General features: G+C 52.6%; 1 protein-coding gene across 2 annotated transcripts in view; it reads right to left on the reverse strand.

The window, feature by feature from the left end:
- Agpat3 (1-acylglycerol-3-phosphate O-acyltransferase 3) overlaps positions 1-6331 on the reverse strand; it is an 85478-nt gene extending 79147 nt beyond the window's left edge. The window contains exons 1-2 of one of the 2 annotated variants that reach the window (XM_021173640.2): positions 6222-6331; positions 5635-5719 (exon numbers count right to left, since the gene is read on the reverse strand). The gene's annotated coding sequence lies outside the window, so the exon portion shown is untranslated. The remainder of the gene's footprint in view (positions 1-5634; positions 5720-6221) is intronic. The other variant, XM_021173644.2, reaches the window with a different exon arrangement.
- Between the last annotated feature and the right edge of the window lie 488 nt (positions 6332-6819).

Raw genomic sequence — 6819 nt, forward strand, 5'->3', positions numbered from 1 at the left:
AAGAACCTAGCTGAGGGCCTGTGTGCAAACACGTGGTCCTGTCTGGTAAAGCATCCTCTGCAACCACCCCATCTTTCATAGACCACAGACAAGGAAGTCGCTGTTTCTCACCTGGCACTCATGCACTCTCTGCCCCGCCCTCTGTCCTTGAACTCTAGAGGGAACCTAACCTGCTCTCAGAGGGCACGGGTGGACAGGAGGGACTCTTCGGTTTACGTGTTCACAGAACCATTTGCTGCTTCCCTTGTGTATGTGTGTTCTAGAAGGATGCCTTGGTCCATTTCACGGACTCAGTCATCTTATCTCAAGAAATGAGGATGAGAAGTTAGCGGCTCACTGGTGGGCCTGAGGATGGACAAACAGTTCTGCTGATCAGGCACAGCCCACACTAAAGTAGCAACTTGCACCAAGCCCAGATTGCAGGATTTTTTTTGGAAGAACAAAAACTAGTAACTTGGGTCCCGTGACTCCCTGGCCACATTTGGCTGAGACAGTAACTAGAGGTCAGTGAACCAGACCGCGTTCAGCACAGCCTGCCCTTCTCACATCTCACACCTACACCTCACCTCCTCCCCTTGCTGCCTGACCCTTGTTGGAATCTTCCCTTAAAAGCTCCACCCATACATAACTTTACTCAACTAAAAAGAAACACTCTACAGCCAAACATTCAGCAGCACATCAACTAGATACAACGTAGTTAGGGCTCCAGGAAAACAGGAGAACCTAGGTTGTGGTCCCCCAACCACTGATGGAGAGAGCTTTGCCAAGGGTATCTGCCAATTCTGCCTCTCCAGGGTACCCACTCCTGACTCCATGTCAGTACAGAACTGTGGAGTTTTTCTCTGCATGGGCACTTTCTCTTCTAATGACAGCTTCTGCCCACTTATTACAAAAGACCATGCAGAGCTGCAGAGGCCTGTGCGACCACAGGGCTGCTCCTAAAACCTGAAGCTACCTGCACGGATGCATCACATGCTAACAGTGGGGACTGGGGACAGCTTCTGCCACACCCTGGTTTTCGTTTTCGTTTTGTTTTGTTTTGTTTTGTTTGTTTTTCCCTCTTGAGTATCAAAAGTTACCAGCATTCAGGAGGCAGAGGCAGGTGGATCTCTGTGATTTTGAAGCCAACCTGGTCTACAAAGTGAGTTCCATGTAAAGAAACTCTGTCTATATAAAAAAAAAAGTTACTAGACTTGAAGATGGAGAGATGGCTTAGGAGTTAACTGAACTAGCTGCTCTTCCAGAGATCCTAAGCTTAGTTCCTAGGATCTACATGGCAGCTCACAGCTGTCCTTAATTCAATTCCCATGGGGCCTCTGTCCTATTCTGATGTCCATGAGCATCAGACAGCCACAGGGTGCACAGACATGTGTGCAAGCAAATACTCAAAACACATTAGGTAGCCGGGCAGTGGTGGCGCACGCCTTTAATCCCAGCACTTGGGAGTCAGAGGCAGGCGGATTTCTGAGTTCGAGGCCAGCCTGGTCTACAGAGTGAGTTCCAGGACAGTCAGGGCTACACAGAGAAATCCTTGTCTCAAAAAAAAAACAAAACAAAAACAAAACAAAACAAAAAACAACAACAACAAAAAACCCACATTAGGTTACTATACGTTGGCACTGAGGGTGTGGCTAGGGGATATGGCTGGTAGAATGTCTACCTAGCACGTACTAGTCAACGGAACACTGCCCTCCTGTGCCAGCATCTCCCCCCAAGAAATGTCCAAGCTAGAAAGACAAAGTTATTAAGCTTTAGGCTTCATTTCTGAAGTGGCTGGAACTTTGCCACTCAGGCGTCTATCATCTACAGTGATGTGTGGGGCCACATGACCAGGGAGCTCACAGGTTAGGGAGGAGTCCAGGGCACTCAGCAGGCAGCCTGTGGGACTGACGTGGGCCCTGTGGAGCTCCTAGCTTGAAGCTCTCTGCATGAGCCTGACTAAGCTTTCCTCTGCTGAGACTCTTCCTCATCTGGCCTGCCTCCCTCCAGCCCAGCCTCCTTTCCCAGACCTGCCTGGGGCTCACCACTCAGCATCTTCTCCGGGGACCTCTTGCACTCTGAACTTCATTGTGGCACCCATTTCCCATGTAACTCTAGCTGATGCGGTCTTCATTTAATGATCTGCCTAGGCTAATGAACCACTAAGGCAGCTTAGCAGTTAAGAGTGCTTGATGTCCTTATTTAGGACCCAATCTGCCTCTGGCAAAAAAAAAAAAAAAAAAAAAAAAAATCTCTGCAATCTACACCACACTTTTTGAGGGACTCTGACTTTCTGTGTCTCTCTCTAATAAAAGGCAAACCGGTTCACTCAATCGATCCCTCTAATTACACTGGAACAATGACCGAGATCAGAAATCAATCAATGGGAAGCCTGACTGGATCACCGGCACATGACTCTGTGAGAGTGTGTGTATATAAAACTGACACAGTGGCAGCATTCTCTACAGCAATGAGATACGCAAAGCAGAGGCAGGGGCTGAAGGATGCCACATGGCATGAGGACCCACATAAGGGAGCCCAGTGCAGCAGCTCAGACCTGTAATCCCAGTGCTGGAGAGGCTGCTTAGCAGTTAAAAGGGCTTGCTGCCCTCACAGAGGACCCAAATTCAGTGCCCAGCAGCCACGGGTGACTCACAACCACCTGTGACTCCAGTTCCAAGGCAGAGTGTTCTGGCAACCACTTCTGGCTTGCAGAGGCACTGGACACAAAGCGTGCAGGCACAGGTGCTGGACACACAGCGTGCAGGCACATGCACACACACCTGGTCGGTGGGGAAAGAAATCTTTAAAAAATAGGAGGGGGCTGGAGAGGTGGTTAAAAGATTAAGAATGGGCACTGGCTGCTCTTCTAGAGGGCCATTAGATTCCCAGCACCCACATGGTGGCTCACAATAATCTGTTACTCTGGTACTTTCTTAAAAATAATTAAGGATAAAGTGGAGAGCAATGGAGGAAGCCAGCCAATGTGGACCTCTGAACACAAAGCCGCAACCATATGCATGCCACACAGGTACACATGCACACTAAATAAATAAACTTGTTTTTAAAGCAGGGATGAATGTAATATCAGCGTATACTATTGAATGCTCCAGTCAGCAAATTGTTAGAGGAAGAGCACCCTTAGCCAGCCAGCAGAGACAGGGAGACAGAGGGCCAGCAGCAGCTGGGAGAGTCTGTGTCCTGCAGCATCTCTCTACCCCACTACTCTACACCCACTGCCACTGTCTTTTACTATAGCTCTCACCTCAACTTCCCAAAAGGAATGGAGACACTGCCCATTAATGATGCATGGTTCCTGGGTCCTTTGGGCTCTCTTTGGGCCTTTGGGCCACTGGCACCCTGATCCAATTGAGAGCACCTAGCTTCTTCGGCTTATTATCCTAAGTGATATGAAGCACTCTGGCCAGGAGGGAGGCTTCTGCCTGTCATAACCTGAAAGACTTGAGTGTGCCTCCACTCACACCTACTAACATCTAAAACATATCCTGCCTGTGTTTCTCCCATCCACATGTGAGGAAGAGAGGTAGCCATGGCAAGGCACCCAACTAGTCCAGTAGCCAGTCACAGGTACAGCAAGACCCATGTACCTCATCAGCCTGTCTCTCCATCCCTACAACTAAGTACAGATATGCCCAGGTGACAAGTGTACACTGCTGGACTTTGGCTGACAAACAAGATCAGACCATGCCAGACTCTAAACAAAGCAGCAAGACTGTCCAAAGAGGAACCGCTATTGCAACCGCCTGAAACAAAGCATCATGAGGTTAATACGCTCAAATTAACCCTGCAGTCACTATGAGGTTGTTCTAGGAGTGACCCATTGTCCAGTTACTCACTTTACAAATCAGGGGAAAATCATTTATATGGTCTCAGTGCTCTTCAGTTAGTGGATGAGGACAACCCCCACGGAGTCCGAAGGTAAATGTTTGACAGAACTCAGCCCAGCCCTAGAGCAGAAACTTCTTAATGAGAAGACTAAGCAGCTATGGGGCTCATGTCAGACAAGTCAGCAAGATGCCGCTGGCCTAATGTGGCCGGTCACACCCAGAGACAAGCTGTTCAAACCTCACCACCCACAGCATGAGATGGGAAACATCACAGAGGTATGCAAAGGCCAAAATGTGGTTCAGAGTCTGTCAGCGTTTGAGAGAAGGGAAAGTAGTGTGGGGTACACACAAGGAATGTAGGGAAAGTTGCCATTGCTCTGGCAAGAGAGAGAGTGTAGGGGATGCCAAGGGTACAGCACTGGATCTGAAAAAGCAGTGACACTGCAAAGCCGTCGGAGAAGGGAACACACACAGTTGGTACCAGCTCCATCCTCTGAAAGGCTGGACCAGTTAACCAGCACCAACTTGTTAGGAGTGAGCTTGGATTAACGATGCCATTCTGACTCCTGAAACAACAATAAACTTCCATCTTTGCTCATCCCATACTATACAAAGATCTTACTATGCCCTACCTGCCTCCAAGTGGGCCAGAGACAGACGTATACAGACTTTTACTGCCCTGACTGGGCTGGAGAAAATCAGAGTCCCTTTGCTCTTCATTTAAATCCTGGCTGTGGAGATTTGTGACATAATCCAGGACAAGTGGCTAGCCTTGCTCCTCAGACCCCAGTGTGGTTCAGAGTCTGTTAGCACAGAGTGGCAGCTATATGCCCCAGAAAAGAAGTAAACAACTCCTCTACTGCGGTAGATGCTCCTTTTGTAACTTCTGAAGTAGATTAGTTACTTTCTGTTCAGTTTCCCCAGTCCCCTAGAACACACAGGCACTGTCCTTCCCAGGTGCTGGGCCTGTTATCTGGGAGCAGCTTAGGGTGAGACAGAGACCTCCCTTCATCTCCAGCATCCCTCCCATCTTCCTTCCCTAGGAGACACTGTATTTAACCCACTTCCCACCAATTCCACAGGCAACTTCTAAGACCTAGACCTTCTGCCCTGCTGCTGTACAGATAAGAGCAGGTGGGGGCCACACACAAGGCCTCCAGTAGGTCCAGACTGAGCTAGGTCAGACATCCAGCTGACATCCACCTGCTGAACATAGCCACGCTGAGGAGCACAAGCCACCAAGACCAAAGAGAGGCTGGCAAAGCCATCCCATGTAACTGCCTTTGGAAACAACGTAATTACAAAGCACAGAGTGTGATACTAGGAATCAATCTTATAGGCTAAGTCCTAAAGTTGGAAGGAGTCCTGCTAACCTAATAAGGGGAAGGGACAGTAAGGGAGTGATCAAAGTGACCAAGTGCACAGAGACCCCTTTGAAAGGGGCACAGTCCATTCCCCAATGTCATCGAAGCAGAAAGAGCTGCTTCCACTCATTTCCAACAGCCACCAACCCAGCACCCCCAACCGGCACCCTGTGTCCAATCTCAGAATCCAAGATCTTGGCTCTGGACGAGTCATTCCAATCTGTCTCAAATCCAAGTAGCCTTCTCGTTTCCCAGGAAGAAGAACCCAGTCTCTTAAGTATTCTCTTAGAGAAGACTTTCCACACTGCTTTAAAAAGTTAGGTTTGAAAAGCCATTTCTAAAATCATTTCCCTGTGCCCCTAAACTTCTCTTGAAGTTAAAAAGGAAACTTGAATATATTTTCCACCCGGCTTAAGTGTTCACAATCCTCCTGTCGTAGGTACCTGGGGTCAACTGCTCCAGGGCTCCAGGCCCACCGTGGACAGGTGTTTTCCTCCAGAGGCTCTGGTTACTGAATGACCCCAGCGCCTGAGTGAAACGTGGAAATTCACAGTCGGCCTTTGGTCTCAACGCCAAAGTCAAGAAAAAAAAAAAAAAAAAAAACAACCGAGCCCTCGCACCTTCCTCCAGGGCGTCCCACCTGCAGCCCTCCCTCCGCGTTCAGCAAGCAAAAAAGTGAAACTAGCCCACAGGGCCCCGAAATCAGGCATGGGGGGCTCCCCCAGAGCGAGGAGCCGGGAGCCAAGCAAGGTTCCCCCCGGAGAGGGGCCCCAAGGCCGCCCAGGCCCTCTTGTCGGGCCCCGCATCCCCATCTCTACCCGATCGCCCGCATCCCCAGGCCGCCGCGCACCCCGCACAGCACCGGCGGGCCGGGCAGGCCGCACAGGGGCCGGGCGGGACCCGGAGCCTCCAGGCGCCGCGCTCTCCAGGCCGCGCGCCCCGCGGAGCGCAGCCGGCCACTGCGGCGGGGCCCGGCGACCGCGGGCGGGGGACGACCTCGGGCGGCTCGGCCGGTCTCGGCGCGGCTCACCTGCACTCCACCTGCTGGTCGCGGTTCTCGCGTCGGGCGCGCGCGGCCTGGGCCCGGCCCGGCCCTGCGTCGGGGCCTCAGCGAGTGCGGCGCCCGCCGCCCCGGGCCCCCATCGCCGCCCTCCGCCTCGGCGCCGCCGCCACTTCCTGTGCGCGGCGATCCCACAGTTCCGCCGGCGCGGGACGCCAGGCGCGGGGACGCGGGGACACGCGCGGACCGACGCGCGGGGGAGGAGTCGCGGCCCGCGGCGCAGCGGCGACCGCCTCGGCCAACGGACAGCAAGCGGGGGAGGGGACGCGAGGGGAGCCCCGCGGGAGCAGCCTCCACCCTCCTGGCCAGCGGGATGTTCCTAGACCCAGCCCGACTCCCTTTCAGCTGCCTGCGGTCCTCCCGGAGTCCCACTGGGGTGATCCTGGGCCCAGCTTGAATCCCCTCTTTCAGCCCCCTGAAGTCCTTCTGGGGTACTGCGGTGTTCCTGGGCCCAGCCTGGATCCCCTTGTCCCCCTGAAGTTCTTCGGGGTGTTCCTGGGCGGTACTTGGACCCCCGATGGTTCCCTGGAGTCCTCCTGGGTTGCCTCCCCCAAGAACTGGAATATTC

Source organism: Mus caroli, chromosome 10, assembly GCF_900094665.2.
Source record: "Mus caroli chromosome 10, CAROLI_EIJ_v1.1, whole genome shotgun sequence".
Taxonomy (NCBI): domain Eukaryota; kingdom Metazoa; phylum Chordata; class Mammalia; order Rodentia; family Muridae; genus Mus; species Mus caroli.